The sequence below is a fragment of the Pristis pectinata genome, chromosome 37, assembly GCF_009764475.1.
Source record: "Pristis pectinata isolate sPriPec2 chromosome 37, sPriPec2.1.pri, whole genome shotgun sequence".
Classification (NCBI taxonomy): domain Eukaryota; kingdom Metazoa; phylum Chordata; class Chondrichthyes; order Rhinopristiformes; family Pristidae; genus Pristis; species Pristis pectinata.
Window position 1 is genome coordinate 3,911,587 of NC_067440.1, and position 27,599 is coordinate 3,939,185.

The 27,599-nt window shown below is 45.6% G+C and overlaps 12 non-coding genes across 12 annotated transcripts; all 12 read right to left on the reverse strand.

The window, feature by feature from the left end:
- Positions 1-1,268: 1,268 nt before the first annotated feature.
- Positions 1,269-1,339, reverse strand: trnaq-cug (transfer RNA glutamine (anticodon CUG)). The gene has a single exon. It is a non-coding gene; the product is annotated as a tRNA-Gln (tRNA).
- A 544-nt stretch (positions 1,340-1,883) lies between these two features.
- On the reverse strand, positions 1,884-1,955 carry trnaq-cug (transfer RNA glutamine (anticodon CUG)). The gene has a single exon. It is a non-coding gene; the product is annotated as a tRNA-Gln (tRNA).
- A 1,076-nt stretch (positions 1,956-3,031) lies between these two features.
- trnaq-uug (transfer RNA glutamine (anticodon UUG)) lies at positions 3,032-3,103 on the reverse strand. Its single transcript has one exon. It is a non-coding gene; the product is annotated as a tRNA-Gln (tRNA).
- Positions 3,104-5,677: 2,574 nt separating this feature from the next.
- trnaq-cug (transfer RNA glutamine (anticodon CUG)) lies at positions 5,678-5,749 on the reverse strand. The gene has a single exon. It is a non-coding gene; the product is annotated as a tRNA-Gln (tRNA).
- An 864-nt stretch (positions 5,750-6,613) lies between these two features.
- Positions 6,614-6,685, reverse strand: trnaq-cug (transfer RNA glutamine (anticodon CUG)). The gene has a single exon. It is a non-coding gene; the product is annotated as a tRNA-Gln (tRNA).
- Positions 6,686-12,445: 5,760 nt separating this feature from the next.
- trnaq-uug (transfer RNA glutamine (anticodon UUG)) lies at positions 12,446-12,517 on the reverse strand. Its single transcript has one exon. It is a non-coding gene; the product is annotated as a tRNA-Gln (tRNA).
- A 3,507-nt stretch (positions 12,518-16,024) lies between these two features.
- trnaq-cug (transfer RNA glutamine (anticodon CUG)) lies at positions 16,025-16,096 on the reverse strand. The gene has a single exon. It is a non-coding gene; the product is annotated as a tRNA-Gln (tRNA).
- A 1,087-nt stretch (positions 16,097-17,183) lies between these two features.
- On the reverse strand, positions 17,184-17,255 carry trnaq-uug (transfer RNA glutamine (anticodon UUG)). Its single transcript has one exon. It is a non-coding gene; the product is annotated as a tRNA-Gln (tRNA).
- A 3,076-nt stretch (positions 17,256-20,331) lies between these two features.
- trnaq-cug (transfer RNA glutamine (anticodon CUG)) lies at positions 20,332-20,403 on the reverse strand. The gene has a single exon. It is a non-coding gene; the product is annotated as a tRNA-Gln (tRNA).
- An 854-nt stretch (positions 20,404-21,257) lies between these two features.
- trnaq-cug (transfer RNA glutamine (anticodon CUG)) lies at positions 21,258-21,329 on the reverse strand. The gene has a single exon. It is a non-coding gene; the product is annotated as a tRNA-Gln (tRNA).
- Positions 21,330-22,419: 1,090 nt separating this feature from the next.
- trnaq-uug (transfer RNA glutamine (anticodon UUG)) lies at positions 22,420-22,491 on the reverse strand. The gene has a single exon. It is a non-coding gene; the product is annotated as a tRNA-Gln (tRNA).
- A 941-nt stretch (positions 22,492-23,432) lies between these two features.
- Positions 23,433-23,504, reverse strand: trnaq-cug (transfer RNA glutamine (anticodon CUG)). Its single transcript has one exon. It is a non-coding gene; the product is annotated as a tRNA-Gln (tRNA).
- Positions 23,505-27,599: the final 4,095 nt, after the last annotated feature.

A 27,599-nucleotide genomic window follows, 5' to 3' on the forward strand; every position in this document is an offset into this window, starting at 1 on the left:
GAACTGTCCTTGTGATTAAACGTAGGTACTTTCTCAAAACATTCAATCAGATAATGCGGCTGGAATTCCCATCTTCAAAGACACACTGACCATCCCTACGCAATCGCTGGCTTTCCATGTCCGGATCAATCCTGTCCCTGAGAGTTATCTTTAATAATTTTCCTCCCAGACATGTCAGAATTACTGACCTAAAAGTACCTGGATTTTCGCTGTGGACCGGCCTGTCTAAAGGAGCACATTTGTTCACCGCCTGTCACAGGTAGCCTGATCTGTATCGAGTGAAATCTCCGTCAGGGCTCCAGCCATCTACTCCGTTGTGTTTCCCACCAGCCTGCGAAAAATCCCCTCACCCTGGCGATATCCACCCGTATTTGGTATAAGACATTTTACATCTGCTCATTCTTATAACTAACATGTGTTCAGTCTGGTACCAAATAAAATGGCTTGTAATCCCGAAAGCACAGGGAGACTTCCATGATGCTTCAGTCTAAGTGTACAGGGTTGGATCAGAAATCACAGTCAGCATTTGGAGAAGGAAAAGTATGCCAAGGCACCAGGGTGTTATCCACCTTGATGCACTCCAACAATACCAACACTTTCTCCTTTGTAATGTTGACATGTTTCGGGAAACCACGGCTCAATTCCCTGAACTCACTGTGTGCCAGTTCCGAACTGATGGTAAATACGGAGGAGAAGTTTTCGTTTTACACCTTGCCCATCTCCCGTGTCTCCACACATAGATTCCCACAGTGATCTCTCAGATTCTCAGGATCCTTAAGGTTACAGCATATTCTCAGGACGATGCATCACAACACTAGCCTGAACCACATTTTCACAGTGCTGCTGTACAACCACAGCGGTCTGGACCACCAGACCACGCAGAAGCTCACTGTGGCTCTGAAACTCTGACACCCTCCCATGCTGTAGAATGATAATGAAATAAACTCACCTCACACATTATACCACATTGTAAGTTATCAAACTGACTGCACTCTCTGGCTCAGTTCTTCTCCTCAGTCCGTTTCCCATTGGATGGACTGAATTTCTTGAAGATTCTCATGGCTCTCTACTTCTCCTTAATCTGACCGTTTAACTCACAATTCCGACAGACCTGCAAAATGTAGGATCTCTGGACCCATGGAGTTGGACTGAGATCTTGAATGAAACCAATCGCAAGGAAAGCTCGGTGGCTGCTTTGGTTCATCAGAAGTTCAGAGACACAAGCTCTGGATCCATCCACAAGGGTAACACAGCACTTGACAGCAAACAGGTTCCACTGAGATTTGAACTCAGATCGCTGGATTCAGAGTCCAGAGTATCACCATTACACCATGGAACCACAGAAAACCCTGAATGCTTTTCCTGGCCCAATCCTGAATACATGGATTAAGTAGGTAAGAAGCTGATTCCCCAGTGGTCAGAGATCACCAGAACTTTGTCTTCGAGTTGACAGAAGTGGGTAGGAAACCGAGATAGGAAGTCTACTTCGGAACGTGTTTGAGAGATTAGGAAATTGCTGATTGACTGTCGATATCCGCATCTTCAGTAGAATTATACGCCAAATATAAATCGCCATTGAGTTGCTCATGGCAATACCTTGGGCAGCGTATACAGGTTTTATCCTGAGACCAGACAACTGAGTATCGAGTCTGTTGCTTAACACTGTCCACACAGTTGAACAGAGCGCTCAGCAAAACACAATTGTTCACATCTCTGGACACCATCAGCCGCAAGCCTGACTACTGCTGATCTAACAGCACAAAATGTCTGGCCTCAGATTCTTAATTAAAATCCAGACCAAACAGCGACAATATCATTTCTGCCAACAATCCCAGGTTTTAAAATTGCATGCCCAAAATTTACCAACTTGCCAACAAGCATTAAGGTTCCACCGAGATTTGAACTCGGGTCGCTGGATTCAGAGTCCAAAGTGCTTACCATTACACCATGGAACCACAGCAAATGCTGACGGATTTCCCTGGTTGAACCGTGTACACTTGGGCTGAGGTGACAAGAAAAATATCCACCTGGGGAGGGATGTAGATGCAGTGTGGACATCATTCAGGACTACCGACACTGTGTTAAAATGTCTGAAGTGAGTTTGTGACATTATCCTCACACAGGACGGGAGTGTATCGGGCATACAGAGTCACAGTGAGCATCTGCAGGATCAGGTGGTCCACACCGCTGTGCTTATACAGCAGCACTGTGCAAATGTGGTTCAGGCTGCTTTTGTGATGCAGAGTGCGGAGGAGGTCCGGTGTGATGTGCGTACCGACCAGAGACACTGCCAATCTCACTGGACAGTTCAGAGGATTAATGAGGAGGGTGAAGAGAATCTCTCCGGTGTACAAAAACAAAGAGGGACAATACAGGTTCAGGATGTGCCTGGATTCCTTCTGCACCTTATCGGAACGACAACAGCAGATGCACAGACGAAGCAGCTACATCCTCACCAGAGGACACCAGGACGTCTCAGAGACGAACTTGGCCAAATATGACTATGTGAAGAGGGTTGGGGCAATTTTCAAAGCTGAACGGGAAGAACAGTCACAATGACGAGGACTGGGATTGGAGAAGCAGCTGATGGAACATGGTTACCAAGGTGTACAGAGTCGGTGGCTTTTCACTGGCAGGAAGTGTTAAATTCTGTGAACACCAGGAAGCTGACAGTTCAGAGTGTGTCGCTGCATTTGTTGTGTAAAACCCACAACAGTCTATAATTTACTGGAAATGCCTGTGAGCTGTTTCTCTGCAGGGACGTGATGAAACTGCTTGTATCAGGAGACAGCACTGCTGAGTGTCGGTTCTGATATTTAACCACGTAGTTGACCAAAACGCTCCACAAAACACTCTTTTCCGCAGCTCGAGACAGCACCAGTCTGCCCTCTGCTGATTTAGCAGCACAAAGGACAGGCCGGCGTTACTAAATGAATGTAGGAACAAAACACCTCACTCCCAACTCTGCTAAGAAACCCGGCCTTTCAAATTCAACGTCCTAAATTGGTCAACTGCAAAATCACCAACAGGAAGGTTCCACCGAGATTTGAACTCGGATCGCTGGATTCAAAGTCCAGAGTGCTCACCATTACACCATGGAACCTGCACACTCCCCTGACAAGTTCTTTCACTCTGTCTCCCAACCAGGAGTATGTATCTTTCCAGCAGGAGGGGCTCGTCATCTGCTGCAAACTCGTTTCCAGACAAGAATGAATCACCCCACCCAACACCTCTCAAGACGTATGACTGGACTAAAGCCTTGAATGATATGATAATATGGTGTACCACAGCGATGGGCGCTGGGATCTATGCTGTTTGTGATACACTTCAATGAAATTGACGTGAATCGTGTAGATTTTCAGAAAAATTGGTGTTGTAGATAATGAGGAAGGATATCTCACTTTACAGCAGGATACAGATTCGTTGGAAAGTTGGTCAGGGTGTTGGCAGATGGAATTTAATCCTGACAAGCGTGATGTGATGCTTCTGGCAGATCATCCAAGGGTGGGACGTGTACAATAAATGTTAGGTCACCAGGGAATGTTGAAGAGCAGAGAGACCTTGGGGTCCATGTAAATCTTACCTTAAAGTGGCAACACAGGTGGATAGGATGGTGAAGAAGACGAATGGCATGTGTGCCTTCATTGGTCAGGGCAGAGAACAGAAGAATCACGATCTATCTTTGGAACTTTATGAGTACGGCCACACTTGAGGGAATGTGTGCAATTCTGGTCTCCACAACAGAGAAAGGATGTGATTGCACTGGAGAGAGTGCAGAGAAGATTCACCAGGATGTTTCCTGGAATGGAGGGCTTTAGTTAGGGGAGAGATTGGAGAGGCTGTGCTGGTGTTCCCTGGAGTGAAGGAGGCTGAGAGGTAGCCCTGTAGAAGATGATGCGAGTAAGAGAAAGTGTGGATGGTCAAAATCTTTTTCCCATGGTTGGGGATCAACAACAAGAGGGCACAAGTTAAATGTGGGAGGAAGGAGGTTTGAAGGGGACCTGAGCGGTACGTTTTTACACAGAGAGTGGGTGATATCGTAGCGCGATGTAGCAGGAGTATGTGGAATCTTACCAGCACCACACTGAAGGGACGTACACTGAAACACCTAACAGATAGACACAGAAGAGCACGGCGCTTATGCAGGCTGAAGGGAGTAGTGTGGATCGGAATGGTCGGCACGGAAGTGGTGGGCTGAAGGGCCCATTTCCGTATTGTAGAAAACAATGACTCCATGACCGCTGGTCACTGACTTACAGTCAGGAAAGAAAACCCTCCCACACACTCTGCCTCATGTTGCCTATTCAATGTTGGATCCAACCAGCCCGGGGTCGCATGGGCTCGAACCGTTTGGAACAGTCGATAACGCCACTGCTTGTCAAACGCCTCACTGAAGTCCAACGTCCACTGAACTGTCCTCGTGATTAAACGTAGGTACTTCTTCAAAACATTCAATCTGATAATGCGGATGGATTTCCCATCTTCAAAGGCACACTGACAGTCCCTAATCAATCCCTGCCTTTCCAGGTCTGGATCAATCCTGTCCCTGAGAGTTACCTTAAATATTTTTTTCTGTCAGACATATCATAATTAATGAGTTAAACGTACCTGGATTTTCACTGTGGTCCGGCCTGTCTACAGCAGCACATTTGTTCACCGCATGTCACAGGGAACCTGATCTGTATCCAGTGAAGTCTCCAGCAGTGCTCCAGCCATCTACTCCGTTGTGTTGCCTACCACCTGCGAAAAAGCTCTTAAGCCTGGCGACATTCACCCGTATTTGGTATAAGACATTTAACATCTGGTCATTCTTATAACTAACATGTGTTACATGTTCAGTGTGGTTTCAAATGAATTGGCTTGTAATCCCGAAAGTACAGGGAGACTTTCATGATGCTTTAGCCCAAGCGTACACGGTTGGGCCTGGAAAAGCAGTCAGAATTTGGACCAGGAAAAGCATGCCAAGGCACCAGGGTTTAATACACCTTGATTCACATCAACACTACCAAAACTTACTCATTTTTAATGTTGACATGTTTCGGGATACCACGGCTCTATTCCCTGAACTCACTGGATCCCAGTTCCAACGTGATAGTAAATACTGAGCAGAATTGTTCGTTTTACACCTTGCACATCTCCCGTCTCTCCACACATACATTCCCAGAGTGATCTCTCAGATTCTCTGCATCCTTAAGGTTACCGAATCTTCTCGAAACGATGCATCACAAAAGCAGCCGGAACAACAATTGCACAGTGCTGCTGTATAACCACAGCGGTATGGACCACCTGACCACGCAGAAGCTCACTGTGACTCTGTAACTCTGATACCCGACCATCCTGTACAAGGATAATGTCATAAACTCACCTCACACATTATACCACATTGTAAGTAATCAAACTGTGTACACTATATGGCTTCAATTCTTCACATCAGTCTTTTTCCCATTGGATATACTGGATGTCATGAAAATTCTCATGGATCTCCTTCGTCTGATCGTCTATCTCATAATCATGACAGACCTGAAAATTTACGATATCAGGACCCATGGAGTTGGACTGAGACCTTGAATGAAACGAATCGCAAGGAAAGCTCAGGTGGCTGCTATGGTTCATCAGAAGTTCAGAGACAGAACTTCTGCATGCAGACGCGAGGGCAGTAAAGCACTTGACAGCAAACAGGTTCCACCGAGATTTGAACTCGGATCGCTGGATTCAGAGTCCAGAGTGCTCACCATTACACCATGGAACCACAGAAAACGCTGCATGCTTTTCATGGCCCAATCTTGAATACATCGACTAAGGAGGTAAAAAGCTGATTCTCATGTGGTCACAGAACACCACAGCTTTTTCTCCGAGTTGACAGAACTGGGTAGGAAACCGAGAAAGGAATTCTACGTAGGAACGTCTTTGAGAGATTAAGAAATTGCTGATTGACTGTAGATATCCATCTCTTCGGCAGAATTATATCCCTAATATTCATTATCATTCAGTTGCTCATGGCAATACCTTGGGCAGCGTAGACAGGTTTTATCCTGAGACCAGACAACTGAGTATCGAGTCCGTTGCTTAACACTGTCCACACATTCAACAGAACGCTCAGCAAAACACAAATGTTCACATCTCTGGACGCCATCATCAGCAAGCCTGACTACGGCTGATCTAACAGCACAAAATGTCTGGCCTCAGATTCTCAATTAACATCGAGAGCAAACAGAGACAATCTAATTTCTGCTAACAATCCCAGGTTTTCTACTTGCATGCCAAAAGTTTACCAACGTGCCAACAAGAAATAAGGTTCAGGCGAAATTTGAACAGCATCCCTGGATTCAAAGTCCAGAATGCTCATCATTACACCAGGGATCCTGAACACGCTCAATAATTTTCACTATGCTGAGAGGGGCTTGGCACCGGGTCCAAACTCAAGGCAAGAATGAACAACATCAGGAATGAACAACTCCAAGAAGGGAACGATGTCATGACCTATGGAGTTGGACTGAGACCTTGAATGAAATGAATTACAGCGAAAGCTCAGATGGCTGCTTTGGTTCATCAAATGTTCGGAGGCACAACCTCTGCATGCATCAGCAAGGCCAAACGGCACTTGACATCAAACAGGTTCCACCGAGATTTGAACTCGGATCGCTGGATTCAGAGTCCAGAGTGCTCACCATTACACCATGGAACCACAACAAATGTTGACTGCTTTCCCTGGCCATCAGTCCCACCCGTGGGCTGAGGTGACAAGAAAATTTTTCTCCTGTGGAGCGATGAAGATGCAGCCACGTGTCAGTGTGGACATCATTCAGCACTACCGACACTGTGACATAATGTGTGAAATGAGTTTGTGACATTATCCTCACACAGGATTGGAGGGTATCAGACTTACAGAGTCACCGGGAGCAGCTGCAGGGTCAGGTGGCCCAGAGCGCTGTGGTTATACAGCAGCACTGTGCAAATGTGGTTCAGGCTGCTTTTGTGATGCAGAGTGTGGATGGAGACCGGTGTGAACTAAGTCCCGACCAGAGACACTGACAACCTCACTGAGCAGGTCAGAATATTAATGGGGAGTGTGAAGAGAAAGTCTCCGATGAACAGAAACAAGGAGGGACAATACGGGTTCAGGATGTGCCTGGAATCCCTCTGCCAATGATCCGCCCGACGACAGCAGATCCACACACCAAGCAATTACATCCTCACCACAGGACACCAGGACGTCTCAGAGACGAACTTGGACAGATCTGGCTCTGTGAAGAGAGTTGGGACAATTTTCAAAGCGGAACGAGAAGAATAGTCATCATGACTGGATTGGATTGGACCAGCAGCTGATGCAACAGGATTAACAACTTGTAAAGGGTCGGAGAGTTTTCACAGGCAGGAAGTGTTAAATGTTGTGAACAACCAGGAAGTTGAGAGTTCAAAGTGTGTCGCTGCATTAGTTGTGTAAAACCCACAACAATCGATTACTCAGTGGAAATGCCTGTGAGCTGTGTCTCTGAAGGGACGAGAAGAAACTGCTCGGATCCGGAGAACGCATTGCTGAGCGTCGACTCTGTTATTTAACACCGTCCACGTAGTTGATCAGAACGCTCCACAAAACACTCTGGTTCACAGCACGAGACAACACCAGTCTGCCCTCTGCTGATTTAGCAGCTGAAAGGACAGGCTGGCGTTACAAAATGACTGAAGAAACAACCCACCACATCACCGACTCCGCCATGAAACCCGCCCTTTCAACTTGCACGTCCTCAATTTACCAACTGCCAATTCACCAACAGGAAGGTTCCACCGAGATTTTTACTCGGATCGCTGGATTCAAAGTCCAGAGTGCTCACCATTACATCATGGAACATGCACACTACCCTGTCAAGTATTTCTCTCTGTCTCCCACCAGGAGAATGTCACATTCCATCTGGAGGGGCTTGTCACATGCTGCAAACTCCTTTCCAGACAAGAATGAATCACCCCACCCAACACCTCTCAAGACGCATGACTGGACTAAAGAATTGAATGATATGATAATGTGGTGTACCACAGCGTTGGGCTCTACGATCTATTCTGATTGTGATGCATTTTAATGACATGGACGTGAATGGAGAAGGTTTTCACAAAAATAGATGATGTAGATAATAAGGAAGGTTGTCTCAGTCTACAGCAGGATACAGATCAGTTGGAAAGCTGGGCAGAGTGTTGGCATATGGAATTTAATCTTGACAAGCGTGAGGTGATGCTTCAGGCAGATCATCCAGGGGTGGGACGTGTCCGATAAATGGTGGGTCACCAGGGAATGTTGAAGAGCAGAGGGACCTTGGGGTCCATGTCCATCGTACCATAAAGTGGCAACACCGGTGGATACGATGGTGAAGAAGGCGGATGGCATGTGTCCCTTCATTGGTCAGGGCAGAGAACAGAAGAATCACGATCTATCTTTGGAACTTTATGAGTACGGCCACACTTGAGGGAATGTGTGCAATTCTGGTCACCACAACAGAGAAAGGATGTGATTGCACTGGAGAGAGTGCAGAGAAGATTCACCAGGATGTTGCCTGGATTGGATGGCTTTAGTTAGGGGAGAGATTGGAGAGGCTGACCTGGTGTTACCTGGAGTGAAGGAGGCTGAGCGGTGACCATATAGAGGTGTATAAGATGATGAGAGGCAGAGAAACTGTGGATAGTCAAAATCCTTTTCCCATGGTTGGGGATCAACAACAAGAGGGCACAGGATAAATGTGGGAGGAAGGAGGTTTAAAGGGGACCTGAGCGGTAAGTTTTTACACAGAGAATGGGTGATATCGGAACGCACTGCAGGTGGATGGTGTGGAATCTGACCAGCAGCACACTAAAGGGACGTTTACTGAAACACCTAAGAGATAGACATAGAAGTGCACGACCTTAATGCTGGCAGATGGGTGTAGTGTTGCCGGGAAAATGGTCGGCACGGATGAGGTGGGCCGAAGGGCCCATTAGGTATCGCAGAACACAACGACTCCATGACCGCTAGTCGCTGACTTACAGTCAGAAACGCAAACCCTCCCACACCCCCTGCCTCATGTTGCCAATTCAATGTTGGATCCAACCTGCCCTGGGTCCCATGCGATCGAAACGTTTGGATCAGTCGATAACGCCGGTCCTTGTCAAATGCCGCACTGAAGTCCAACGTCCACTGAACTGTCCTAGTGAATAAACTTAGTTACTTCCGTAAAACATTCAATCAGATGCTGCGGCTGGACTTCCCATCAACAAAGCCACACTGACAGTCCCTAAGCAATCCCTGCTGTCGCAAGTCTGGTTCAATCCCGTCCCTGAGAGTTACCTTTAATAATTTTCCTGTCAAAGATGTCAGACGTACTGAGCTATAATTACCCGGATTTTCCCTGTGGCCCGGCCTGTCTAAAAGAGCACATCTGTTCACCGCCTCTCACAGGCAACCTGATCTGTGCACAGTGATGTCTCCATCAGAGCTCCAGCCATCTACTTTGTTGTGATGCCCCCAGCAAGCGAAAAGTCCCCTCACCCTGGCGACATCCATCCTTATTTGGTATAAGATTTTAACATCTGTTCATTCTTGTAAATAACATGTGTAACGTGCTGAGTGTGGTCTCAAATGAATAGGCTTGTGATCCCGAAAGTACAGGGAGACATTCATGATGCTTCAGCCGAAGTGTACAGGGTTGGGCCAGGAAAAGCATGCCAAGGTCCCAGGGTTTTATCCAGCTTGATGCACTTCAACACCGCCATCACTGGTTCGCAGTTCCTACGTGATGGTATATACTGAGGAGAGGCGTTCGTTTCACAACTTGCCGATCTCCCGTGATTCCACACATAGATTCCCACAGCGATCTCTCAGATTCCCTGGATACTTAAGCTTAGGGCATTTTCTCAGACGATGCATCACCAAACCAGCCTGAACCACATTTGCACAGTGCTGATTTATAACCACAGCGGTCTGGACCACCTGACAACGCAGAAACTCAGTGTGACTCTGTAACTCTAACACTCTCCCATCCTGTACAAGGATAATGTCATAAACTCACCTCACATATTATACCACATTGTAAGTAATCAAACTGACTGCACGATCTGGCATCAGTTCTTCTCCTCGGTCTGTTTACCATGAGATGGACTGAATTTATTGAAGATTCTCATGGATCTCTATTTCTCCGAAATGTTTCGTTTAACTCATAATCCCGACAGACCTGAAAAATGTAGGATCTCTGGACCCATGGAGTTGGACTGAGATCTTGAATGAAACGAATTGCAACGAAAGCTCAGATGGCTGCTTTCGTTCATCAGAAGTTCAGAGACACCACCTTTGCATGCACCCGCAAGGGCAGCACAGCCCTTGACAGCAAACAGTTTCCACCGACATTTGAACTCGGATCGCTGGATTCAGAGTCCAGAGTGCTCACCATTGAACCATGGAACCACAGAAAACGCTGAATGCTTTTCCTGGCCCAAACCTGAATACATGGACTAAGGAGGTAAGAAGCTGATTCCCCTGTGGTCAGAGAACACCACAAATTTCTCTCCGAGTTGACAGAACTGGGTAGGAAATCGAGATAGGAAGTCTACGTCGGAACGTGTCTAAGGGATTAAGAAATTGCTGATTGACTGTTGATGTCCACCGCTTCAACAGAATTATATCCCTAATATTCATCATTATTCAGTTGCTCATGGCAATACCTTGGGCAGCGTAGATAGGTTTTATCCTGAGACCAGACAACTGAGTTTCGAATCTGTTGCGTAACACTGTCCACACAGTTCACCAGAACTCTCAGCAAAACACAATTTTTCACATCTCTGGACTTCATCAGCAACAAACCTGACTACTGCTGATCTAACAGCACAAAATGTCTGGCCTCAGATTCTTAATTAACATCGATACGAAACAACGACAATCTCAACTCTGCCAACAATCCCAGGTTTTAAACTTGCATGCCGAAAATTTCCCAACTTGCCAACAAGCATGAAGGTTCCAGCGAGATTTGAACTCGGATCACTGAATTCAAAGTCCAGACTGCTCATCATTACACCATGGCACCTGCACACCCTCAATTATTTTCACTTTGCTGCGATGGGCTTGCCACCGGGTGCAAACACAAGCCAAGAATGAACGACATCTGCTAAGAAGTGAACGATCTCGGGACCTATGGAGTTGGGCTGAGTCCTTGAATGAAATGAATTTCAGCGAAAGATCAGATGGCTGCTTTGGTTCATCAAATGTTCGGAGGCACAACCTCTGCATGCATACGCAAGGGCAGCACAACACTTTACAGCAAACACGTTCCACCGATATTTGAACTCGGATCGCTGGAATCCGAGTCGAAAGTGCTCACCTTTACACCATGGAACCACAACAAATGTTCACTGCTTTTCCTGGCCATAAGGTGTACCCTTGGGCTGAGGTGTCAAGAAACTTATCTCCCTGTGGAGCGATGAAGATGCAGCCACGTGTCAGTGTGAATATCATTCAGCACTACCGGCACTGTGGCATAATGTGTGAAGTGAGTTTGTGACATTATCCTGAAACAGGATTGGAGGGCATCAGAATTACAGAGTCACAGTGAGCATCTGTAGGTTCAGGTGGCCCAGAGCGCTGTGGTTATACAGCAGCACTGTGCAAATGTGGTTCAGGCTGGTTTTGTGATGCAGAGTGTGGAGGAAGTCCGGTGTGAAGTGAGTACCGACAAGAGACAATACCTACCTGACCGGGCAGGTCAGAGGATTAATGGGGAGTGTGAACAGAAAGTCTCCGGTGTACAAAAACAAGGAGGCACAATACAGGTTGAAGATGTGCCTGGATTTCCTCTGCCAAAGATCCGCACGACAACAGCAGATCAACAGACCAAGCAACTACATCCTCACCACAGACAGCAGGATGTCTCAGAGACGAACTTGGCCAAATCTGGCTCTGTGAAGAGAGTTGGGACAATTTTCAAAGCGGAACGAGAAGAATTGTCATAATGACTGGATAGGATTGGACAAGCAGCTGATGCAACAGTGTTACCAAGGTGTACAGGGTCGGTGAGTTTTCACAGGCAGGAAGTGTTAAATGCTGTGAACACCAGGAAGTTGACAGTTCAGAGTGTGTCGCTGCATTTGTTGTGTAAAACCCACAACAGTCTATAACTCAGTGGAAATGCCTTTGAGTTGTTTCTCTGCAGGGACGTGAAGAAACTGTTTGTATCCGGAGACCCCACTGCTGAGTGTCGACTCTGTTATTTTACCCTGCCCACGCAGTTGACCAGAACGCTCCACAAAAAAAAAACCTCTGGTTCACAGCTCCAGACAGCACTACTCTGCCCTCTGCTGATTTAGCAGCACAAAGGACAGGCTGGCTTTATAAAATGACTGAAGAAGCAACCCACTACATCCCCGACTCTGCCATGAAACCCGCCCTTTCAACTTGCACGTCCTAAATTAACCAACTGACAAATCACCAACAGGAAGGTTCCACCGAGATTTGAACTCGGATCGCTGGATTCAAAGTCCAGAGTGCTCACCATTACACCATGGAACCTGCACTCTGCCCTGTCAAGTTCCTTCTCTCTGTCTCCCCACCAGGATAATGTCTCATTCCCGCTGGAGGGGCTTGTCACCTGCTGCAAACTCCTTTCCAGGGAAGAATGAATCACCCCATCCAACACCTCTCAAGACGCATGACTGGATTAAAGCCTTGAATAATATGATAATGTGGCGTACCACAGCGATGGGCTCTGGGATCTAGGCTGATTGTGATGTATTTTAATGACATTGACGTGAATGGAGAAGGTTTTCACAAAAATTGCTGAAGTAGATAATGAGGTACGTTGTCTCAGCCTACAGCAGGAGACAGATCAGTTGGAAAGTTGGTCAGAGTGTTGTCAGATGGAATTTAATCCTGACAAGGGTGAGGTGATGCTTCAGGCAGATCATTCAAGGGTGGGACGTGTCCGATAAATGGTGGGTCACCAGGGAATGTTAAAGTGCATAGAGACCTTGGGGTCCATGTCCATCGCAGCTTGAAAGTGGCGACACAGGTGGATAGGATGGTGAAGAAGCCAAAGGGTTTGTATGCCTTCATTGGTCAGGGCAGAGAACAGAAGAGTCACGATATAAAATTGCAAATATGAGTCCGTCACACTTGAAGAATTGTGTGCAACCCTGGTCTCCACAATACAGAAAGGATCTGATTGTACTGGAGAGAGTGCAGAGAAGATTCACCAGCATGTTGCCTGGATTGGATGGCTTTAGTTAGGGGAGAGATTGGACAGGCTGGGCTGGTGTTCCCTGGAGTGAAGGAGGCTGCGAGGTGACCATATAGAGGTGTATAAGATGCTGAGAGGCAGAGAAAGTGTGGATAGTCAAAATCTGTTTCCCATGGCTGGGGATCAAAAGGGGGCACAGGTTAAAGGTTGGAGGAAGGAGGTTTAAAGGGGACCTGAGCGGTATGTTTTTATACAGAGAGTGGGTGAAATCGGAGCATTCTGAAGGAGGAAGGTGTGGAATCAGACCAGCACCACACTGAAGGGACGTTTACTGAAACACCTAACAAATAGACACAGAAGGGCACGGCCCTAATGCAGGCAGGAGTAGTGTGGCTGGGGAAATGGTCGGCACGGATGTGCTGGGCCGAGGGGCCCATTTCGGTACTGCAGAACACAATGACTCCATGACCGCTGGTCACTGACTTACAGTCAGAAACAGAAACCCTCCACACACCCTGCCTCATGTTGCCAATTCAATTTTGGATCCAATCTGCACTGGGTCCCATGGGGTCAAAACGTTTGGATCAGTCGATAAAGCCGGTTCTTCTCAAAAGGCCTCACTGAAGTCCAACGTCCACTGAACTGTCCTCGTGAATAAACTTAGTTACTTCCTCAAAACATTCAATCAGATAATGCGGCTGGATTTCCCATTTTCAAAGCCACACTGACCGTCCCTAAGCAATCCCTGCCTTTCCAAGTCTGGATCAATGCTGTCCCTGAGAGTTACCTTTAATAATTTTCCTGTCAGAGATGTCAGACTTACTGAGATAAAAGTACCCAGATTTTCACTGTGGTCCGGCCTTTCTAAAGGAGTACAATTGTTCACCGCCTGTCACAGGGAACATGATCTGTTTCCAGTGAAGTCTCCATCAGAGCTCCAGCCATCTACTCCGTTGTGTTGCCCACCAGACCGCTTAAAATCCCCTCACCCTGGACACATCCACATTTATTTGGTATCAGACATTTAACATCTGCGCATTCTTATAACTATCATGTGTAACGTGTTCAGTGTAGTCTCAAATGAATTGGTTTGTAATCCCGAAAGTACAGGGAGACTTTCATGATGCTTCAGCCCAAGTGTACAGGGTTGGGTCTGGAAAAGCAGTCAGCATTTGGACCAGGAAAAACATGCCAAGGCCCCAGGATTTTATCCACCTTGATGCACTTCAACACCACCAACACTTTCTCCTTTGTAATGTTGACATGTTTCGGAATACCACGGTTGAATTCCCTTAACTCACTGGTTCCCAGTTCCGACGTGATGGTAGATACTGAGGAGAAGTGTTCGTTTATCACCTTACGATCTCCCGTGTCTCCACACATAGATTTCCACGGTGAACTCTCAGATGATCTGGATCCTTAAGTTTACTGCATTTTCTCAATTCGATGCATCACAACACCAGGCTCAACCACATTTGCACAGTGCTGCTGTATAACCACATTGGTCTGTACCACCAGACCACGCAGAAGCTCACTGTGACTCTGCAACTCTGATACCCTCCCATCCTGTACAAGTATAATATCATAAACTCACTTCACACATTATACCACATTGTAAGTAATCAAACTGACTGCACGATCTGGCTTCAGTTCTTCTCCTCAGTTTGTTTCCAATTGGATGGACTGAATTTCTTGAAGAAATCTCATGGATCTCTACTTTTCCTTGATCTGATCCTTTAACTCACAATTCTGGCAGACCTTCAAAATGTAGGATCTCTGATCCATGGAGTTGGACTGAGATCTTGAATGAAACTAATCGCAAGGAAAGCTCAGGTGGCTGCTTTGGTTCATCAGATGTTCAGAGATACAACCTCTGCATGCATCCGGAAGGGCATCGCAGCACTTGACGGCAAACAGGTTCAGGGAGATTTCAACTCGGATCGCTGGATTCACAGTCCAGAGTGCTCAACATTACACCATGGAACCACAGAAAACGCTGAATGCCTTTCCTGGCCCAATCCTGAATTCATGGATTAAGTAGGTAAGAATCAGATTCCCCGGCGGTCAGAGAACACCATAACTTTCTCTCCGATATGACAGAACTGGGTAGGACACGGAGATAGGAAGTCTACGTCGGAACGTGTTTGAGAGGATAAGAAATTGCTGACTGACTGTCGATATCCACCTCTTCCGCAGAATTATATCCCAAATATTCATCATGATTCAGTTGCTCATGGCAATACCTTGGGCAGCGTAGGTAGGTTTTATCCTCAGACCAGACAACTGAGTATCGAGTCTGTTGCTTAACACTGTCCACGCAGTTCAACAGAACGATCAGCAAAACACAATTGTTCACATCTCTGGACGCCATCACCAGCAAGCCTGACTACTGCTGATGTAACAGCACAAAATGTCTGGACTCAGATTCTTAATTAACAACGAGAGCAAACAGCGATAATTTCATCTCTGCCAACAATCCCAGGACTTCAAATTGCATGCCCAAAATTTACCAACTTGCCTACAAGCATGAAGGTTCCAGAGAGATTTGAACTCGGATCTGTGGAGTGAAAGTCCAGAATGCTCTTCATTACATGATGGAACCTGACACGCTCAATCATTTTCACTCCGATGCGATGGGCTTGTCACAGGGTGCAAACCCAAGCCAAAAATGAGCGACATTAGCAAAGAAGGGAACGTCTTCAGAACCCATTGAGTTGGACTGAGACCGTGAATGAAACGAATTGCAGCGAAAGCTCAGATGGCTGCTTTGGTTCATAAAATGTTAGGAGGCACAAACTCTGCATGCATCCGCAGGGGCAGCACAGCACTTGACAGCAAACAGGTTCCACCGAGACTTGAACTCGGATCGCTGGATTCAGAGTCCAAAGTGCTCACCATTACACCAAGGAACCACAACAAATCTTGACGGTATTTCCTGGCCATCAGGTGTATCCTTCTGCTGAGGTGACAAGAAACTTATCCCCCTGTAGAGCGATGAATATCTGCCACGTGTCAGTGTGGACATCATTCAGCACTACCGACACTGTGGTATTTTGTGTGAAGTGAGTTTGTGATATTATCCTCACAGAGGATGGGAGGGTATCAGACTTACAGAGTTACAGTGAGCATCTGCAGTGTCAGGTGGACCAGAGCGCTGTTTTTATACAGCAGCACTGCGCAAATGTGGTTCAGTCTGGTTTGGTGATTCAGAGTGTGGAGGAAGTCCGCTGTGAAGTGAGTACCGACCAGAGACACAGACAACCTAACTGGGAAGGTCAGAGGATTAATGGGGAGTGTGAAGAGAAACTTTCCGCTGGACAAAAGCAGAGAGGGACAATACGGGTTCAAGGTGTGCCTGGATTCCTTCTGCACCTGATCTGCACGACAACGGCAGATCCACAGACCAAGCAACTACATCCTCACCACAGGACACCAGGACGTCTCAGAGACGAATTTGGCCAAATCTGACCATGTGAAGAAGGTTGGGATAGTTTTCAATGCGGAACGAGAAGAACAGTCATAATGACTGGATTTGATTGGACCAGCAGCTGATGCAACAGGGTTATCAAGGTTTACAGGGTCGGTGGCTTTTCACTGGCAGGAAGTGTTAAATGTTGTGAACACAAGGAAGCTGAAAGTTCAAAGTGTGTCGCTGCATTTGTTCTGTAAAGCCAGCAACAGTCTATAAATCACTGGAAATGCCTGTGAGCGTTTCTCTGCAGGAACGTGAAGAAACTGCTTGTATCCAGACCGGACTGCTGAGTGTCGACTCTGTTATTTAACACTGTCCACGCAGTTGACAAGAACGCTCCACAAAGCACTCTGCTTCACAGCTTCAGACAGCACCAGTCTGCCCTCTGCTGATTTAGCAGCACAAAGGACATGCTGGCGTTACTAAATTACTGAAGGAACAACGCACCACATCCCCAACTCTGCCAAGAAACCCGGCCTGTCAACTTGCACGTCCGAAATTGGCCAACTGCCAAATCACTAACAGGAAGGTTCCACCGAGATTCGAACTCGAATCGCTGGATTCAAAGTCCAGAGTGCTCACCATTACACCATGGAACCTGAACACTCCCCTGACAAGTTCCTTCTCTCTGTCTCCCCACATGGAGAATGTTTCATTCCAGCTGGAGGGGCTTGTCACCTGTTGCAAACTCCTTTCCATACAAGAATGAATCACCCCACCGAACACCTCTCAAGACGCATGAATTGGACTAAAGCCTTGAATGATATCATAGTGTTGTGTACCACAGCGATTCGTGCTGGGATCTATGCTGTTTGTGATTCACATTAATGACATGGACGTGATTGGAGAAGACTTTCACAAAATTTGGTGATGTAGATACTGAGGAAGAATGTCTCAGGCTACAGCAGGATACAGATCAGTTGGAAAGTTGGGCAGAGTGTTGGCAGATGGATTTTAATCCTGACAAGCTTGAGGTGATACATCTGGCAGATCATCCAAGGGTGAGACGTGTCCGATAAATGCTGGGTCACCAGGTAATGTTGAAGAGCAGAGAGACCTTGGGGTCCATGTCCATCGCAGCTTGAACGTGGCAACACAGGTGGATAGCATGGTGAAGAAGGCGGATGGTATGTGCGCCTTCATTGGTCAGGGCAGCGAACAGAATAGCGACGATATTACGTTGCAACTTTATGAGTACGGCCACAGAAAAGGATTGTGTGCAATTCTGTTCTCCACAATAGAGAAAGGTGGTGATTTCACTGGAGAATATGCAGGGGAGATTCACCAGGATGTTGCCATGATTGGAGGGCTTTTGTTACGGGAGAGATTGGAGAGGCTGGGCTGGTGTTCCCAGGTGTGAAGTAGGCTGAGACTTGACCATGTAGGGGTGTATAAGATTATGAGAGGCAGAGAAAGTGTGTATGGTCAAAATCTTTTTCCCATGGTTGTGGATAAACAACAAGAGGGCACAGGTTTAAGTTGAGAGGAAGGAGGTTTAAAGGGGATTTGAAGGGAATCTGTTTTACACACAGAGATATTGCATAGGCTCGTCTAGTGTTCCAAGGGTAGAAATCTCAAGTAGAAGGGGACATGCATTTTAGCTGAGATGGGGAAAGTTGGAAGCAGATCTGCGGGTCAGGTTGTTTACACAGTGAGCGGAGGGTTCTAAGAACGGGCTGTGGGTATGGCGGGAAGAGATAAGGTAGTGGCATTTGAGGCCGTTAGACACAGGAATATACTGGGAATGGATGGATATGAATCCAGAGCAGGCGCGAGAGAATGTGTTTAATCTGACATCACGATTAACGCAGACATCTTGGCCCAAAAGGCCCGATCCCCTGCTGTACTATTCTGTGTTCTATGACAGACGTGTTTTGGATTATAAGAGGCAGCGATAGGGCAGCGATAGTCAAAATCTTTTACCCATGGTTGGGGATCAACTACAATAAGGCACAGGTTTAAGGTGGGAGGAAGGCTGTTAAGGGGCACCTGGGGGGTATGGTTTTATATTGAGAGAGGGTGATATCGGAGCGCGCTGCCGGCGAAGGTGTGGAATCAGACCAGCACCACATCGAAGAGACATTTACAGAAACACCTAACAGACGGACACAGAAGGACACGGCCCTAATGCAGGCAGATGGGAGTAGTGTGGATGGGAAAATGGTCGAAACGGATGTGGTGGGCCGAAGGGCCCATTTCTGTGCTGTAGAACACAATGACTCGATGACCGCTGGTCACTGCCTTACAGTCAGAAACGCAAATACTCCCACACCTCCTGCCTCATGTTGCCAAGTCAATCTTGGATCCAATCTGCCCTGGGGCCCATGGGCTCAATACGTTTGGATCAGTCTATAACGTCGGTCCTTGTCAAAAGCCTCACTGAAGTAGAACGTCCACTGAATTGTCCTCGTGAATAAACGTAGTTGCTTCCTCAAAACATTCAATCAGATTACTGAGGCTGGATTTCGAATGAACGAAGCCGCACTGACCGTCCCTCAGCAATCCCTGCTTTTTCAAGTCTGGATCAATCTAGTCCCTGAGAGTTACCTTTACTAATATCCCTGTCTGAGATGTCAGACTTACTGAGCTAATAGTAGCCGGCTTTTCCCTCTGGCCCGGCCTGTCTAAAGGAGCACATTTGTACACCATCTGTCACAGGGAAACTGACCTGTGGCCAGTGAAGTCTCCAACAGAGCTCCAGCCATCTATTCCGTTGTGTTCCCCACCTGACTGCGAAACATCCCCTCACCCTGGGGACATACACCCTTATTTGGAATATAAAATTTAACATCTTCTCATTCTTATAACTAACATGCGTAACATGTTCAGTGTGGTTTCAAAAGAGTTCGCTTGTAATCCCGAAAGTACATGGAGACTTTCATGATGTTTCAGCCCAAGAGTACATTTTTGGGCCTGGAAAGGCAGTCATCATTTGGACCAGGAAAAGCATGCCAAGGCCTCATGGTTTAATCCACCTTGATTCACTTCAACACCACCAACACTTACTCCTTTTCAATGTTGACATGTTTCGGGTTACCACGGCTCTATTCCCTGAACTCACTGGATCCTAGTTCCGTCGTGATAGTAAATACTGAGGAGAAATGTTCATTTAACCCCTTACCCATCTCCAGTCTTTCCACACATAGATTCCCACAGTGATCTCTCAGATTCTCTGGATCCTTAAGGTCACCGAATTCACTCAAAACGATGCACCACAAAAGCAGCCGAAACCACATTTGCACAGTGCGGCTGCATAACCACAGCGGTCTAGACCACCTGACCACTCGGAAGCTCACTGTGACTCTGTAAATCTGATACCCTCCAATCCTGTGCAAGGATAATGTCATAAACTCACCTCACACATTATACCACATTGTAAGTAATCAAACTGAGTACACTATATGGCTTCAATTCTTCACCTCAGTCTGTTTCCCACTGGATATACTGAATGTCTTGAAGATTCTCCTGGATATCTACCTCTCCTTTATCTGATCGTCGATCTCATAATCATGACAGACCTGAACATTTACGATCTCAGGACTCATGGAGTAGGACTGAGACCTTGTTCGAAACGAATCGCAAGGAAAGCACAGGTGGCTGCTATGGTTCATCAGAAGTTCAGAGACAGAACTTCTGGATGCATACGCAAGGGCAGTAAAGCACTTGACAGCAAACAGTTTCCACCGAGATTTGAACTCGGATCGCTGGATTCAGAGTCCAGAGTGCTCACCATTACACCATGGAACCACAGGAAACGCTAAATGTTTTTCGTGGCCCAATCCTGAACACTTCGACTAAGGAGGTATGAAGCTGATTCCCCTGCGGTCAAAGCACACCACAACTTTCCCTCCGAGTTGACAGAACTGGGTAGGAAACCGAGAAAGGAATTCTACGTCAGAACGTGTTTGAGAGATTAAGAAACTGCTGTTTGACTGTTGATATCCATCTCTTCAGCAGAACTATATCCCTAATATTCATCCTCATTCAGTTGCTCATGGAAATACCTTGGGCAGCATAGATAGGTTTTATCCTGAGACCAGACAACTGAATATCGAGTCTGTTGCTTAACACTGTCCACACAGTTCAACAGGGCGGTCAGCAAAACACAAATGTTCACATCTCTGGACGCCATCAGCAGCAAGCCTGACTACTGCTGATCTAAACAGCACAAAATGTCTGGCCTCATATTCTTAATTAACAGGGAGACCAAACAGCGACAATCTCATTTCTGCCAACATTCCCAGGTTTTCTACTTGCATGCCAAAAATTTACCAACGTGCCAACAAGAAATAAGGTTCAGGCGAAATTTGAACAGGATCCCTGGATTCAAGGTCGAGAATGCTCATCATTACACCATGGAGCCTGAACACCCTCAATCATTTTCACTCTGCTGAGAGGGGCTTGGCACCTGGTCCAAACTCAAGGCAAGAATGAAAGACATCAGCCAAGAAGGGAACGATGTCATGACCCATGGAGTTGGACTGAGACCTTGAATGAAACGAATTACAGCGAAAGCTCAGATGGCTGCTTTGGTTCATCAAATGTTCGGAGGCTCAACCTCTGCATGCATCAGCAAGGCCAAACGGCACTTGACATCAAACAGGTTCCACCGAGATTTGAACTCGGATCTCTGGATTCAGAGTCCAGAGTGCTCACCAATACACCATGGAACCACAACAAATGTTGACTGCTTTCCCTGGCCATCAGGTTTACCCTTGGGCTGAGGTGAAAAGAAGCTTTTTCCCCTGTGGAGCGATGAAGATGCAGCCACGTGTCAGTGTGGACATCATTCAGCAGTACCGACACTGTGGCATAATGTGTGAAATAACTTTGTGACATTATCCTCACACAGGATTGGAGGGTATCAGACTTACAGAGTCTCAGTGAGCATCTGCAGGGTCAGGTGGCCCAGTGCGCAGTGGTTATACAGCAGCACTGTGCAAATGTGGTTCAGGCTGGTTTTGTGATGCAGTGTGTGGAGGAAGTCCGGTCTGAATTGAATACCGACCAGAGACCCTGCCAACCTCACTGAGCAGATCAGAGGATTAATGGGGAGTGTGAAGAGAAAGTATCCAGTGTACATAAACAAAGAGGGACAATACGGGTTCAGGATGTGCCTGGATTTCCTCTGCCAGTTATCCGCACGACAACAGCAGATCCACACACCAAGCAACTACATCCTCACCACAGGACACCACGACGTCTCAGAGACGAACTTGGTCAAATCTGGCTCTGTGAAGACAGTTGGGACAATTGTCGAAGCGGAAGGAGAAGAATAGACATAATGACTGGATTGGATTGGACAAGCAGATGATGCAACAGGGTTAACAAGTTGTCCAGGGTCGGAGAGTTTTCACAGGCAGGAAGTGATAAATTTTGTGAACACCAGGAAGTTGACAGTTCAAAGCGTGTTGTTGCATTTGTTGTGTAAAACCCAGAAGAGTCTATTACTCTGTGGAAATGCCTGTGAGCTGTGTCTCTGCAGGGACGAGAAGAAACTGCTCGTATCCGGATACCGCACTGCTGAGTGTCGACTCTGCCATTGAACACCGTCCACGTAGTTCATCAGAATGCTCCACAAAACACTCTGGTTCACAGCTCCAGACAGCACCAGTATGTCTCTGCTGACTTAGCAGCAGAAAGGACAGTCTGGCGTTACAAAACGACTGAAGAAGCAACCCACCACATCCCCGACTCTGCCTTGAAACCCGCCCTTTCAACTTGCACGTCCTAAATTGACCAACTGCCAAATCAACAACAGGAAGGTTCCACCGAGATTTGAACTCGTATCGCTGGATTCAAAGTCCAGAGTGCTCACCATTACACCATGGAACCTGCACACTCCCCTGTCAAGTACTTCTCTCTGTCTTCCCACCAGAGAATGTCTCATTCCAGCTGGATGGGCTTGTCACATGCTGCAAACTACTTTCCAGACAAGAATGAATCACCCCACCCAACACCTCTCAAGACGCATGACTGGACTGAAGCCTTGAATGATATGATGATGTGGTGTACCGCGGCGATCCGTGACTGGATCTATGCTATTTCTGATGCACATTAATAACATGTACGTGAATGTAGAAAGATTTCACAAAAATTGCTAAAGAAGATAATGAGGAAGGTTTTCTCAGCCTACAGGAGGACACAGCTCAAATGGAAAGTTGGGCAGAGTGTTGGCAGATGGAATTTAATCCTGACAAGAGTGAGGTGATGCTTCATGCAAATCATCCAAAGGTGGGACGAGTCCGATAAATGATTGGTCACCAGGGAATGTTGAAGAGAAGAGAGAACTTATGGTCCATGTACATCGCAGCTAAAAAGTGGCAACACAGGCGGATAGGATGGTGAAGAAGGCCGAGGGTTTGTGTGCCTTCATTGGTCAGGGCAGAGAACAGAATAGTCACTATATAACTTTGCAACTTTATGAGTAAAGCCACACAAAAGGATTGTGTGAAATTCTGGTCTCCACAATTTAGAAAGGATGTACTATACAGAAAACTGACTGCACTATCTGGCTTCAATTTTTCTCATCAGTCTGTTTCCCATTGGTTATGCTGAATGTCTTGAAGATTCTCATGGATCTTTACTTCTCCTTGATCAGATCTTATACTCCCGACAAACCTGCAAAATGTACGATTTCAGGACCAATGGATTTGGACTGAGACCTTGAATGAAAGGAATTGCAAAGAAAGCTCAGGTGGCTGCTTTGGTTCATCAGAAGTTCAGAGACACATCTGCATGCCACAGCAAGGGCAGCACAGCACTTAACAGCAAACAGGTTCCACCGAGATTTGAACTCGGATCGCTGGATTCAGAGTCCAGAGTGCTCACCATTACACCATGGAACCACAGAAAACCCTGAATGCTTTTCCTGGCCAAATCTTGAATACTTCGACTAAGGAGGTAAGAAGCTGATTCCCCTGTGGTCAGAGAACACTACAACTTTCTCTCCGAGTTGACAGAAGTGGGTAGGAATCCGAGAAAGGAAGTCTACGTCGGAACGTGATTAAGAGATTAAGAAATTGCTGATTGAATGTTGATATCCACCTCTTAAGCAGAATTATATACAAAATATTCATCATTATTCAGTTGCTCATGGCAATAACTTGGGCAGCGTAGACAGGTTTTATACTGAGACCAGACAACTGAGTATCGAGTTTGTTGTTTAAAACTGTCCACACAGTTCACCACAGCGCTCAGCAAAACACAATTGTTCACATCTCTGGACGCCATCAGCAGCAAGCCTGTCTCACGAACCAGCAACAAAAGAAACACACTGAGCATTATTTAGTGTTAAAAACTATTTTATTAATCACTACTTATGATAATACGTAAAATAAAAGTAAAAATGTTAGTATGTTAGAATTCAAAAATGTTAAACCTCGAACGTTAACCCCAAAACTAAACTCGTCGTGTGTGTGTCTGACGAAGTCCAAAACTCCCAGTTCCGGAATGGTTCTTAAAGTTCAGTTCCGCAAGCCATAAGGTGAAACATGAGCAAGGGCTTCTTCAACAAACACCGTTGTCTGAAGATAAGACGTAGACGTAGAGAAACATAGGGAGAGTAAATATGAAATCCAAATGTTCCATGATGGAACCCAAACGACACTCCAGCGTTTACTCGGTAGTGACTTCCTCACCCCGAAAAGCATCCGAATCGTGGTCGTCCACACACAAATACCTGTTTCCTTCTACAGGTCAGCAACAAAGTGAACTCCACCGGATTACTTCCAACTTCCATACATGGATTTCAGTAGCAAACACAGTTATTGTTTCTCATCCATCGATAGAGAAATCAAGCAAGCTGGTGTCTCTCTCCCTTCTCTCTCTCTCTCTCTCTCTCTCTCCTTTCTTCTTCTAACTTCTTCAACAACGTCATTATGTCCTTTATCTTCTATTGACGTAAGCACGCCCCACACATACACACACACTTTCCATCTTAAAGGGACTTTCACTGAGTCCATAACACCTCCCACCTAAAAATAATTTTTCCCAAGAAAAATTCAACCGCGCATACAGTTAGTAATGTTAATAATTATCATTCTACACAACTACAGAAAATCAGATTAGTACAGATACATGTTTCCCATTTAACATCGGGAAAGACAATCAGCAATCACATTATCTTTGCCTTTAATGTGAGTTATCATGAGATCAAACTCTTGCAAAATTAAACTCCAGTTTAACAGCCTTCTGCTCTTGTTTTTGACTCGGCTCAGAAACACCAATGGGTTATGATCTGTATGCACAGTCAATGGTTTCTGAGCGGTGCAAACATATACACTGAAATGTTGCAAGGCTAAAACAAGCGACAGTAATTCTTTCTCTATGGTGGAATAATTCTTTTGATGCTCATTAAACTTCTTTGAAAAGTAAGCTACAAGATGGTCAATATCATCAAGGTCACCCTTCTGCAACAACACAGCTCCTGCAGCTTCATCACTGGCATCTACTGCTAATGAAAATGGCTTTTCAAAGTCAGGTGTTTTGAGCACAGGATGGTAGCATAAAATGGCTTTCAGCTTCACAAATGCTTCTTGACAAGAATCTGTCCAAACAAACTTTACTCCCTTCTTCAGAAGATTAGTTAGGGGAAGAGCAATATCAGCAAAATTTTTACAAAATTTTCGGTAATATCCAACCATTCCCAAAAATCTTCTAACAGTCCTCGTACCTGTGGGAATAGGGAACTCAGATATTGCTTGAACTTTTGCCTGAACAGGAGCTTGCTTGCCTTGACCTACAACATTACCAAGATACGTCACAGTGGCATGGCCAAATTCACTTTTAGACAAGTTAACTGTAAGGTTAGCCTTGGAAAGTCTTTCAAACAACCTTTCTAACGCAGAGATGTGACCTTCCCAAGTATCATTCCCAGTCACTAAGTCGTCAATGTAGGCATCTGTATGTTTTAACCCATGAATCACTGAATTAATCATTCTTTGAAATGTTGCCGGAGCATTTTTCATTCCAAATGGCAAAACATTGTATTCATACAATCCAGAAGGGGTTACGAAAGCTGAAATCTCCCTTCCTCTATCTGTTAATGGAACACACCAGTACCCTTTTAATAGGTCAATCTTTGTAAGAAATTTTGCCTTTCCCACTCTGTCTATGCAATCATCCACCCTAGGAATAGGGTAAGCATCTGACTTTGTTACAGCATTCACTTTCCTGTAATCTGTGCAAAATCTAACAGTTCCATCAGGTTTAGGTACAATAACACAGGGCGAACTCCAATTTGAAGTAGAATGTCTAATAATATCATTTTCCAACATGTATTTTATTTCCTGATCAACAAGTTTAATTTTTTCCACATTGATTCGATATGGGTGTTGTTTGATTGGTTTTGCATCCCCAACATCAACATCATGGGTAATTATCGATGTTCTGTTTGGAAAATCTGGGAACAAATTTTTAAATTTTAAAATTAATTCTCTCATCTGTTGTTTTTGTGAAACTTGTAAATGGTCCAACTTCGTTTCAAGGTTCTCCAGGATATTTTGGTTTTTTAGTTTCGATGGAACAATATTTGGTCTAAATTGGCCTTCCTCAACATCAACATCAGGCATTCTAGAAACAACCTTCACATCATCCACCAAGGCCACAACTGAATCCGTCTCATAATAAGGTTTTAGCATGTTTACATGACAGAGTTGTGTTTTCTTGCGTCTATCTGGTGTTTTGATTATATATGTTAGATCAGTCACTCGAGATTCAATAACATAGGGTCCAGAAAAACGAGATTGCAAGGGATTATTTTGGCTAGGGAAAAATACCAACACCTTTTGCCCCACTGCAAATGTCCTAGGCCGAGCACGTCTATCAAAATATGACTTCATTCTTATCTGGCTGGTTTTCAAATTCTCTGTCGCTAGCTGGCAGACTCTCTCCAACCGAGTTTTAAATTTTTGGACATAGTCCAACAGACTCAAGTCAACTTCCTCATTAACCCATTGCTCTCTCAACAACTCCAAAGGTCCTCTCACCCTATGTCCAAATACAAGCTCAAACGGACTAAATCCTATTGACTCCTGGATCGATTCGCTAACGGCAAACAAAAGTAAATGGATACCTTCGTCCCAATCCTTGGTGTTTTCAAAGTAATAAGTCTTCAGCATATTTTTGAGAGTAGAATGAAATCTCTCCAGAGCTCCTTGAGATTCTGGGTGATATGTAGATGATACAATCTGCTTTGCTCCCAGCTCATAGACTATTTGTTGAAAAATTTTTGACATAAAATTACTACCTTGATCAGATTGGATTTCTTTTGGCAAACCAAACAAAGTAAAACATTTTACAAGAGCCTTTGACACCGTCTTGGCCTTAATATTTCTAAGGGGTATTGCCTCTGGAAATCTAGAAGTGGCACACATGATGGTTAACAAATACTGATTTCCAGTCTTAGACTTTGGTAATGGGCCAACACAGTCCACAATCACCTTCAAAAAGGGCTCACCAAAAGCAGGAATTGGTTTCAACGGAGCCACAGGGGGTTTTTGATTTGGTTTACCTACCATCTGACATGTGTGACAGGTTCGACAAAACATCACCACATCTTTTCTCAAACCAGGCCAATAGAATTGTTTCAAGATCATCCCTACAGTTTTATTCACACCAAAATGACCACCCAAAGGCATACTGTGGGCCAGGTTTAAAATCTCATCCCTAGAAACTTTTGGAACAACAACCTGATGAATAACTTCCCATTCCTCATTAACAGGAACATGAGGAGGTCTCCACTTCCTCATTAACACTCCATTTTTGACATAGTATCCAGTTGGCACTTTTTCAATCTCCTCACATGAGAGAGCTTTTTCTTTCAATTCTGTCAATTCAGGGTCCCTTGTCTGTTCCACCATAAAATCCTTCCTTGACAAAGACAAATCTTTAAATTCAGGCTCACTATAAGGATGTTGATCCTCCAATGAAGACAGAAAAGT